This window comes from Photinus pyralis, unplaced genomic scaffold (assembly GCF_008802855.1).
Source record: "Photinus pyralis isolate 1611_PpyrPB1 unplaced genomic scaffold, Ppyr1.3 Ppyr1.4_LG3b, whole genome shotgun sequence".
NCBI classification, from domain to species: domain Eukaryota; kingdom Metazoa; phylum Arthropoda; class Insecta; order Coleoptera; family Lampyridae; genus Photinus; species Photinus pyralis.
The window spans coordinates 17,606,781-17,619,202 of NW_022170510.1; the positions used below are offsets into that span (position 1 = coordinate 17,606,781).

Here is a 12,422-nt window from a genome sequence, read left to right on the forward strand (position 1 = left end):
CAAAATTATACATGCAAAGTCTTCATTTTAAGCACTTTGAATGACTTGTCACGAGGCGACAGGGAGAGGAGGATGCAAGAATGCTTTCTCACCGGCCAGTGCGAAGCTCGGGCTCCGTCACCCCTTCACCTCTATTAAACGATGTTTTGCATTTGCATTATTTTGTTGGCGACTAATGACTATCTTGTACGAATGAGGTTCGTAGGTTTTTTAATTAATCAATAATTATCTCTCCTTTGTAGCTCAGTGCTAGAGCACTGGGATACAAAACCGGAGGTCGGGTGTTCGAATCTGGGCTGAGGTAGGAATTTTTCATCTGTGGCAGAGATGGGAATTTCCTTAGATTAGTTTCGAGCATTCTGCCGGCTACTCCGAATTAGGTTTTCCTGCAGTTTTCGTAATTCGTAAGGTATAAATACCCGAGTAGTATAGAACAACAAGACCTTCTGCAGGGGCACCTTTAAAAAAGCATTATGCGGGTCACTCTTTAATTGGGCGTAAGCCTGTTGAGGGCCTAGAACAAGAGAGACAATAAACAAACATATTGCGCCGGTAATCAGACCGATATTTTATATATTATATTATATATTTATATATTAAAATATTATTATATTATTTTCATTCGACCAAAATTTTTTTTGGCGAGAGTAAACTGCGAGGCCTTTTTCAGCGCGAGGCCTTGAGCGACCGCTCCACTCGCTCCACCCTAAGGACGGCTCTGACTTTGTATAGCCACTAGAGCCAGTGAACAGCATACTGTGTGGCTATTGCACGAATCTTCTGCTTCATTTTAGACTGTTCAATGTTCATGATCCAAATATTACTTGAAAGGTGCTTTTGCTGTTTCTTTTAGGTAAGTGCACGATTCAAGAATACACATAGGAGGAGTTCAGTCAAACACGCGTACAGAAGAATTTTATATACAAAGATAGCTATGCATGTAAATGCATAAGCATGCATATAAATCCTTTCATTCCATAAGTAAAACGGTGGTTTTATTAGTACCTAAACATATACCAAAAGGTCGACGATCCTACATATTATGCACTGGCCACTGTGATAACGTCTAAATTAAGTTTTTTGCTTTTAGAATTATTACCAAATGCATGTAGTACATGCAGATTGTGTGTGGGAGGGGCTTATTGCGGGCTCAAGTACGTCACAACGGCAGAGCGTTTTATTGGTTGTATGGAAGTGAGGCAACCGTTTAGTATACGAACCGTGGGTAGATCTTAGACCATATATGGTCTAAGGGGTAGATACATCAGCAAAGTTTTGGAAAGTTCTGAGCTGATTTGAAATCATTTTATTTTAAATTTAAGCAATCTGACAGAAGCCGGGAAATCAGTGCCGGGATGGTCAACGCCGGGATGACCGTGGCCTGTATTCTTTCATCCAGATCAAGACGACATTCTTCCTTGACTTTCCACTTTGCTATCAACATAAAATCTACTTCCATATAAATTCTACACAATACACAATGGAGGCGTTCCTCAAACCAATATTGTGCAAGATCAATAAGAAGAAAGTAGAAAATACGTATAGGTACTTAATATAATAGAGAAAAGAGTGAGGAATTCCATCCTTATTCCTTACCGACATTGATTCTTGACGCTTTTGAATATTTTATTACTTTTTATTATACCATGTTTATTACTTATTTATTAATAGATATGCATAGTTCCGGTTAACACGGAATAATAACGCCATTGTTGTCATACCCCTACATCCGCTTGTTTGAAATTGAAGACCGGAACGACAGTTGCATCCATAAAATGGTGATTTACCTACCTACAGCATATAATACGGTGATGATAATGCTACAGGTTATTTTAGAGACTTCTTTCATGTTTTGTTAAACAAATTAATAACATAAATTGACGAGTCATCGTACTTTAATTAAATAAAATGCGAATTGCTTTCAAGACATTGTTAATATTTAAATTAAACTTTTTCTATCCGCTTTAGAATTCCTACTATTTAATTTGTTGCACATCGCCCAAATACGTTACGGTGAAGTGGTTAGTTTATACCTAGGTACCTACATATAATTATATCGACGAAAACAGAATGGTGAAAAAGGATGTAGCTCTATTTACGGTAATTATAAGTATTAAATTACCATTTATCAACCATGTGAAGCATTTTATCAATCGCTGTGCAGCCCGTTACGAGTGTCACCCTTACCATTCAAGTAGACACAGACATTAGAGCTAGGCAAGAATTCCATTTCGTTATCCGAATAATCCCTGTTTAGAAATTACGGCTTATGTGAAGTGCTTGTAGAGTTTAAATTTTCAAATAAATAGGTAGATTAGCTAGTTTTCACCAAAAAGTCATACAAGGTACCTAATAATTATTTAATTCCATCAATCATTTTTATTTATTTATTATTATCCCTCTCTTGTTTTCGGCCCTCAACAGGCATGCGCCCAATTACAGAGTGACCCGGATAATGCTATTTAGAGGTGCCTCTGCAGAAGGTGTTGTTAGTTAAAATGGAGTCATATCTACAAAAATAAACAAAAAAATGCTTGAAACGTTCGTAGAAAATAAAACATCTAAATTGATATTGTAGCGAATTTTCTAGAGTGATATCAAGGCTCCACCACGTCGGTAAAGGATTAGTCGCCGGCGATACGGGATAAAAGCGGATGTGACACATTCTTTCCATGAAGTATGATATGCTGATTCGAGAATTCTCTAAAACCTTCTCGTTTGCTATATTTTATAAGTTGAATTGCGTTATAAAGTTGAGTATAAATAAGTGATATATAATAGTTTACTGTTATAAATCAATTGAACAAAATATACTATAGTAGGATTTTCCGATGGTTTCGCGCACGTCATCGATGTATTACATCTGAATTAAGTATGCTTACATAGTATCTACAATCGATAGAACAGAATCAATATGTAGGAAACCATACGAACAATTCTGTATTGTGGTTGGTATAGTGTAAGTAGAGGATCGTTGGTGTAATGGGTATACCAACGGCAATTAGCACTGTCAGTATGGTTTCCGAATTTCCGATATACTTATTCTGTTCAATCGATTGCAGATACTATATAAACATACCTAATTCAGACGTAAATGGTAGCTTATACGGGATAGTAAATTGCGATAGTACTTCTGAGAGTAACTTGCGCTAACGTTTACATACCGGGTGGTGCAAGGTAAGTAGGAACATATAGGGATTTAACATGGGAAATTAGTTTTAAGCAATATCCTGCCCTCCTGTACATTTCACAGAAAAAAACTGTAGACTTTAAAGTTGTTCAGAATTAAAAGGTGCATACAAAACTGTTTTTACATTTATTAAGCTTTTGGTATACCCGCAAATTTAAAAATAAATTTCAACATTTTTGTTATTAGTAGCAATTCATAAAACAACAAAAGTCATGGCTATTGCTACTAATAACAGAAATGACCGATGACCTGCGGCTGCGCGAATAGTAGTTTTAGATTTTAATCAAGTAGGCTCGGTAAATTGTTTTACCAATGGCCGTTTGCACCGACAAATTTAAGCGGGGCTTAGCCTAAGCGTAGCTTTAAATCCATGGCAACGATTATCGAGACAATGGTTACCATGGATTTTAAGCTACGCTTAAGCTAAGCCCCGCTTAAATTGGTCGGTGCAAACGGCCATAAGAATTGTTATCATTAGTAGAATGTGTTGCTTCCGTATTTATATTGTAGAGGACTATTTTTAGCGAATTTTTGAAAAAAATACGCTATTATATTCGTTATGGCTGGCTGGCCGGCTGTCCGGCTGAGATCTCAGCAACTACAATAGCTAGAGACTTCAAATTTTCACTAAAGCTTTCTGCTATAGTGTAGATGTGCAGAATCTAGTCTATTTTAAGTTAGATAGATTACTTGTGAGATCGATAATTTAAGAAAATAATTTCGATATGGTTTTTGGAGGTGCTATAATTTTACCGTTAGATAGCGCTACTACCATAAAAACTTAATTATTTACTTTGTGATTTGTACAAAATAAAGACATACCCTCAATTGAAATTAAATAAAATTAATTATTGAACGCAGACGCAGCCAAAATTACTCGTGAGATCGATAATTTAACTTCGCTAATAAAATACTGACCCGTATTACCAAAAATGTGCTTTAATCATGCATATGCTGATTTACAACTTAGTTAACTACATATTTAAACAATAATAGAGTAAATTCCCTCGATTCTCTCTTTTTCGCGCAATATTAATTGAGTTATTAAAAGTATAGGTAGTTACGTTACGGCACATTTTTAGGCCACTTTGTCGCAATTCGGCAATTAGCGTAATTTAAATAATTTAAATTGCATTTAATTAAAGAACAGATTACATATTTATCCAGTGGGATCAAGGCTTATGGGGAAATTTCACGTCTTGCACAATAATCAACAGTTTCGCAAACAAATAAACAAAGCAAGTTGTATTTAATATTCATTTGCAGAGCAATTAATAGAAGATGCTCATTGTTAGGTAATTGCTTCACATCTACTTAGAGGAAAAGAAACCGAGCAAAATTCTAGATTTGGCTTTATATTAAAATGTTCTTTTAACTGGACCGGCGAAACGAAAAAGGCAAAGGTAACTGTACCGAAGATGAATAGTAAAGTAATTTAGAGTAATTATATGGAAGTAGATATACTTGATATTACCTACGTTCCGCTAGCTACAAGTGCTACAACATCTAACTGTTTAAACAATTACACTTACAGTATCGTGAACATATTGCTTTGTTTTTAGTACACTTCTCAAACTTAATTAATAGTGAATTCCATACGTATACGAAGATCTAGATTTTCGTGCTCCGCAAGTAAGAAAATTTTTTAGAGGCGGCACTCAAATTTAGGACAATCGACAAATAGGCTGACACCCTAAGACAGTGGTTCCCAAAGTTGACTGGACTCCGACCCATCTAAAAAAAATTCCAATCTTGGGACCCACCTCTTAGTTGTTTTACAGAAAAGACTATACTCAGATTTCCTTGTAGCAAATCGTGGAACTACTTATCTTATTTGTGATAATTGAAATTTCAAATTTATCATGCCCTATTTTTTTTAAATTCATGCCTTATACAGTGGCGAATCGGCCATTAGGGCTCATTCAATATTCGCTCGCGACCCAGTTTTATGCTGCCCTAAGACAATTTTTTATATGTGTCCAAGATAAGGACGTCTATCATGGGGATCTCCGAAACCATAGAAGATACGACGATGATCAAACTAGAAAAAAGATGCGCAATTAAATAGTGATTATCATTATTTAAATAAAACTAGAAAATTCCGATTACTTTCGAAGATATGCTAGAAAAACCGAAATTTGCCTATTTTTTTCTGATGATATCTGAAATACACAAAAATAAAAATCACTTTCTGATTGCCAGTTTTTGAGCTCTACAGTTTTGAGTAGCATTTTTTATTACGAATACAATGACATACAGCACACAAAAAAACAAAGGTCGGTTGTTGGTTTCAACAGAGTGGTGCACCCACGCACAGGGGAAAGTGTTTAAGGATAAGGTGTAGGAATACCTAACAATTGGATACCTTTCATTTGGCACTATTATTTTAGATTTCCGCTAAAAGAAAAATTGCACTAGGATCTTAAACCCAGCTAGCACCACCTTGAATTTGCTGCAATACCTTCAGGCAGTGTTATTCCGTCTAACCGGTTTCCATAAATTAACCTAACTAAAAATGTATTACGTCACATTATTCAGTTTCGAACTGCATCGCCATTTCAATATTTTATTTACTAATCCGAATCTGCTTAGAAATCCAATGACGGATATGCTAGATGTCCGACGTGATGTTGTGTGTCCCTGCACTGACACGCTCTGTATGTATCTATGTAAGTAATTTAGGTACAGTCACTACATCATTGGCCCATGTTTCATTATGATTTTATTTAGCTTTATTCGAGGCTTTATTGGTATTATTAAGCATACCTGTAAGAATCGCCGTCATTTTTACGCACCTATCAGGATTATTTATTTTTTCCTCATTTGGGGCAAAACGAGGGGCAAAATAAAATGATACCCTTGTTCATTCAGGAAAAACAACAGGTCCTCGCCGAAATCCGCGAGACGAAGCTACTGAATGTGGGACTATGTCGCTGGTAAGGCAACTCCGTCTGCACTGTGTCCCGCCCCGCTGTGTAGTCGCTAGGGTGAAGGGGCACTAAAACCGAATGCACGTGTAGGTAAGTAAAATCATGCTTATAAATTATATGTATTGTGACTACACCACATCCTGAAAAAATCAGATATGGTTAGAAACTGAAGTTTCCGTGTAAACGGGCTGTAACATGGTCCAAGGCTGTAACACATTAGACACCGCACATCCTGACAGCACACGGTATGCAGCGAACTATTAACTTACACAAGGTTTAAACATACGGTTGCCGCCTCGTAGCTTGATGCATTGTCGAGGAACGACCATAAATCCATACTTCACACATAGGAATTACATTTGAAAATCAAAAGTTCCTTCCCACTCCGGTTAGATGGGCAGTGATACCGGAAGTTGCAATATGTGATGGGATAGATTGGAATAAAACATGTAAAATTGTATTTGACAAATTTTTCGTATCTCGCTTATCTCGAAGGCACTGTATGTAAGTGGCAGCTGGTGCAGGAGATCTGGTCAATTTAGCATCTGATTTTGGAAGTAAAGGAATCATAAATTGAACATACCCCTCCTCCCCCCAGTGAGGGAATTTATTACTCGATTTATTACTCCAATGTGCGCCCAAGAACCAAAAGGTGGCGATAGGTCAGAAGAACACAAAACGGCTACGTTTTACTCCAAAATCAAAACGGTGTTACTATAAAAAAAAATTGACACAACTTCACTGGGGTGTGGAGGTAGAACTTGCTGGATTGACAGCCGCAGCAACTGGTTTTGAAAGTGAGAAGGCACAACAATGGTGGTACTAAAATTAGCATAGCAACCACCGAAACAAAAAAAACCTTTTACGAACAAAAAAAATCTGGTTTCATCTATCTATATACAGAATTCGAGGACACCATGGAGGTATAATGGGGGGGGGGGGGGGGGCACGACACTTATCGGCTATCGCGCTACAACAGATCTGCCATATTGGTGTGACACAAATGTAATCTAGGTCTTGTTAGCAGGTATTATTAGTTAATTGGACGATTATGCCCAAGTGTTTTTGCGAAAAAAGTGGTGTTGATAAGAAGGAAACTTGTGGAATCACGTTGGACCGAGACGTACTAAATAAATTTCTCAAAACATTCTTGTAATTTGAGATTCCCAAATGAAAACTTCTCTGCTCGTCGACAGAGGTGGATCGATTTTATTGGCCGTGGTGAATGGAAGCTTGTATTGGTTAAGGGAGAATAAATTTCGATTCCTGTTTTGTTTGGTGGTAGATTATTTCGCTAGTTCAAAATAACAGAGGTGATTGATTAAAGCGATTCTTATAAAATCCAGCCCTGTCGTGTCGTCCATGTCGGTATGACCATAGGCCCCGCCTACTCATACAAGTTCATAGTGCACGTCACAAGTCTTGTTACGCTCATTTATTATCTTCATGGAGGGCATCAAGGAAAATTAGTCCTCACGTCACAGCGGGTCAAAAGAACAAAGAAGTTTCAAAATTTACCACAATCCCCAATCTGAGTGTTCGGAGGCCCAGGAGAGCTAGGCAAAGTGATTTTAAAAAACGCATTAAACGAAAGTTGCATCGATTTCCGGCTTAACCGAAAGTGAAAGTTACAATGTGCGACAGAACAGATCGTAATGTCACATATAAAATTACATTTGGCAAAGTTTTCGAATCTCGCCAAATAAAAGAGATGTTGAGGTGACCCTCTTATTTCGAACGCACTGTATAAGCGAGAACGTGGTCCGCACATAGGGGGCGGTCGAAAATGAGGGTAATGTACTAGCCGAGGCACTAGCCTACAACACCACCTCACCCCATCCTATATCTATCGCATTTTTACATCAGAAGTGGGATGTATCCAAATCCCGAGTTCGAAAAAAGTGTGGTGTGTGAGGGGGAATGCGATGCATCTCTCTTCAGAAGACAACAAAGTTTCAGACAAATTTTGATTTATTTGTGCAACAACACTTAGCCGAAATCCTTATAATAGTAGGGAACAATAAACAATTTTCGTCTATATCTCTCGTGTGAGTAGGGGCACTAGTGAAAATTCTCTCTCATTTTCCCTTTTCAACCACGCCTTATGTACCCACTTCCTTTTTCGGGTTCGAATCGACTCTTCTTCCTTATCAGAAGCTACAGTAAACATATCTATAATTAGTTGTCTGTAAAATTAGCCATTCCGCAAATTTTCAGAGAAAATCACTAGAATCAGATGACAACTATGACCAACGAGTGGTATGCATATAACGTTATACAGTGAAATTTTTTTAAATGCGAACATAGGAGTTTGCATGCAATGTAATTTCCCTATGTTCGATTTAAAAAAAAACATATCAATCTTAGTCCATTGAAAAGTTACATTTGGGGTTGTGTTTGTCAGAGGACACAATTTTATTTTTTAAATATCAAGGGGGGGTTAGTCTAAAGTTAAATCCAAGTTTGTGGGGTTGCAGCCCTTGTCCCGCGGCCGCCATCTTGAAAAAAGGGGTGCAAATGGTTTTTATGGTTTATCTGACGAACTATTGGTCTCACAAAAAATTTATTCAGACATTTTTGAATAAGAATAAAATTCTCTACAAGTTTGGTCGAGTAACTTTTAGTCGTATAACCAAAAGTAACAAAGTTATAAACGAAAATTGATGAACATTTTGTAAAAAAATTTCAATTGGTCGTTATAACTTTTTTATAGTCATTTTACAAAAAAATAACCTAAAATCATTTTTATAGAGGGGTTTTCAAGGAATATTTTTTATTACAAACTTTTTCAATTTTATTCATTAATTAAGATTTTACAGCGCTACGAAACGAATACAATTCTCTAGATTCATAAAATCAGAGTGTTCATTTTCGAGAATACTGTGCAGGAATAAAAGATAGTAACCGTGTGGGGATAAAAGAACATCTACGTATTAGTGTTGTCTTTACGAGACGGCTGCTCAGAAGACCCCGATGTCGCAGGAACTAAGTCTTGGCACCGTTTGCGTCGCACGAAGAAACATCAGTCGACAGAAGTACAATTCGATAACACCGTACCGACGTTATCACAAGAGAAATTTCTTGGCAATGAGAAGAACAAGGCTAATTTCATTGTACCTATACTTCTCAAAAATTCATTCTCAGAGGTGGGTTTCACTGTCGACCAAGCACAATCCGATGCAGACACCCTCATTGATGTTCGTTCTGCTTTTGTTGCATCCCAATCGTTTGACTCAGTTACTATTGTAGTTGAAGATATCGACATACTTGTGCTGCTCACGACTTTTGGAGCAAAGAAATATATTTTTTTAAACCGTGAAAAGGACGTACAGCCTAGCAATTGTATTCTCCGTCAGGTTTTATGCACGAAAACGTCATTGCGGATAATTGACTGTTTCTCCATGCTTTTGCAGGACGTAACACAACATCATCAGCTCACAACACTGGCAAACTAAAATTTCTCATAACACTGGAGAAACATCCAGAGTTAGCAAGTGGAATAGCGTTGTTCCTCAATAAGAGAATCGATCCTGCTTTGCTCACTATCATTAGTGAACATTTTTTCATCTTTTTATATGGTGGTAATAAAGATGATGATTCTTTTAACAGCATTAGATACAAACGATTCGCCAAATCAGTGACAAAGAGTAGGTACATTTAACTTGTTTTCAATTCCAACGCAGTCTGGTCCATCAAAAAGACTATGGAAACAGTAATTATGTCATTTAGAACATTAGAAAGGTACGTTAAAATCATTAATATTTATGTATAGTTTAACACTGGAGCGCTATAAAATCTTAATGAATGAATAAAACCGAAAAAGTTTGTAATGAAAATCATTCCTTGAAAACTGCTCTATAAAAATGGCCTGATGTCATTTTTTTTGTAAAATGACCAGAAAAAAGTTATAACGACCAATTGAAAATTTTTTACAAAATGTTCATCAATTTTCGTTTATAACTTTGTTACTTTTGGTTATACGACTAAAAGTTACTGGACCAAAGTTGTAGAGAATTTTATTCTTATTCAAAAATGTCTGAACAATTTTTTTGGAAGACCAATAGTTTGTCAGATAAACCATAAAAACCATTTGCACCCCATTTTTCAAGATGGCGGCCGCGGGACAAGGGCTACAACCCCACAAACTTGGATTTAACTATAGACTAACCCCTCCTTGATATCTAAAAAATAAAATTGCGTCCTCTGACAAACGCACGCTAAGCCCAAAAAAATGCAACATTTCAATGGACTATCTATTGAGTAGTTCAAATGAGTAGTAGATACAATTGACAGCTGTCACATTTTTAAAAATACCGCCGTCCAATTTAATTACGAAATCGGTTAGGTTATTGCTTAGATGTCAAGGAGGACACTTCGAACATTTATTGTAATTGTTTTCGGTATTTATTTTCTTATTTTCTTCATTTATGTATTGAATAGATCAAATTAGTGGAATACCAGGTGCACATTACCTACAAATAATTGAAGCTTGGTTCACAATGAGTTGTGGTGTCAGTGCGTGGCCTGTGAGGTCAAGTTATCGTAAGTTTAAGAAAAATGTATCCTAAAGTTGCTATGGGCTCACATGGCTTCTTTAAAAAAATCTTACCGAGTGCTCTTCATCGTAAAAACTATAGAGTTGCTGTTCATAGTCACACAAGTTGCGCGATTTGGGAATATGAACCGCGCACACCTCATAGATTGATGTGTTTTTTAAAAAATACATTGCATGCAAACTCCTATGTTCGCATTTAAAAAAAACTCACTGTATATACTCTTTCCTATGACTGATATGTACGATTTACCGTCACCGATGTTTACTGAATGAGACTGAGCGGAACGGCAACGAAACTGAGACGTGACTGATGTGTGAATAGACCTGAAATCTAAGCGGAGCCTAATAAATTATCCAAATTGTTTACAAAATTTAATGGTGAAGCATCAATTGGCACTTACGAATTACGATTTTGGTAAACATTTTGGTCCATTGAGTATTGACTATCCCAAAATTACCTCTTTTGTTTGGAGATGTATCTTGATCTCGGTCTTTCTATCATTGTGACTTTCTAAACAAGAATTACACAATGCCTTTAAATCCCATGATGTAAAAATGAAACGAAATGACTATGAAGCAGTGGGAACAAGTGAAGGGAGTAATGATGTTACAGGTGATCGGTCTCGCTATTCCAAACAATGTTGTCGGTACTTCGTCGACAAAAACACGCAATTTCAGCACAATAACACTATATACGGAAATAGGTATATATTTTTATTTTTTGTATTACTTTAGTTGGGTACTGAGTAGCAAGTTAGCGGTACGTGGAACGTCGCAATTGTATTGGGTTGGGTCCTGCAAATGATTGAGATTGACCTTATTCCATTAAGTACACAAACAATACCTCAGCTTTAGAGGAAGAGAATCAAAGATGAGTTCGATGACCTCGATTTGCTAATGATATTTGTAAACGCAATCTCCTAGCTTTGCAAGTTAGGCGAAACATTGCGAACGAATTGCAATTTAGTTTGGGCAAAGATCATGATCTTTAGTTTGGAGTAAATCTGGTGCTTTCATCGCGCCGATTATCTGCCTAGTCGAATGTTTTGTAAGGGTAATCATTTCTTCTATTTTTAATAGATAATGGCCAAGACAAATAATAACAAACATTGCCCATCGCAATTATAGTTTGGCCATCCGTTAAATTGAATCGCTCTTCTACGTTGCGCAACCAATTGGCATGTAGGTACCAAAATAGTTTGATTTGTTTGGTGATTACTTGAAGTAATTTCATTTTATAATTTTTTTAAAGTAAGGTCATTAACCGTACTTCGTAGGGTCCACAGTGTATCTCGATTGGCCCTCAATTACAAATAAGTGTTTTGAGAGCGTTACAGTTTCCTAAAAACGATTAAGCCGGTTGGGAGAAATAACTTATTTTTACTGTGAGTAGGTAATCCACCTAGGTGCGAAATTACATTAAAAAAATGATAACGATTACGTACTAATTACATACAGCATACACAGAGAGTGAGAGGGTTTAAATATATCTATGATTTTATTAAATAACCATAAATTCCGTTTATATCTATACTTACCAAAGAGAAAACAATTTTAAAATCAACCACACTCAAATTTCTAATTTCATGACAGAAATTATTTGGGGTATCAAAAACTTACCTACTACAATAATCCTCTGGTAATTAAATTTTATAGAAATAATCACCTATAAAACACAACCGTACTACTTATAACTCAAAACGATGAATGTACGAAGGTTATTTGACTACGTGTAGGAGACACAAAC

General features: G+C 36.5%; 1 protein-coding gene across 1 annotated transcript in view; it reads right to left on the minus strand.

Moving 5' to 3' along the window:
- LOC116166327 (myosin heavy chain 95F) overlaps positions 1-12,422 on the minus strand; it is a 35,178-nt gene extending 22,756 nt beyond the window's left edge. Inside the window, exon 1 of the mRNA XM_031481259.1 lies at positions 12,296-12,422. The gene's annotated coding sequence lies outside the window, so the exon portion shown is untranslated. The remainder of the gene's footprint in view (positions 1-12,295) is intronic.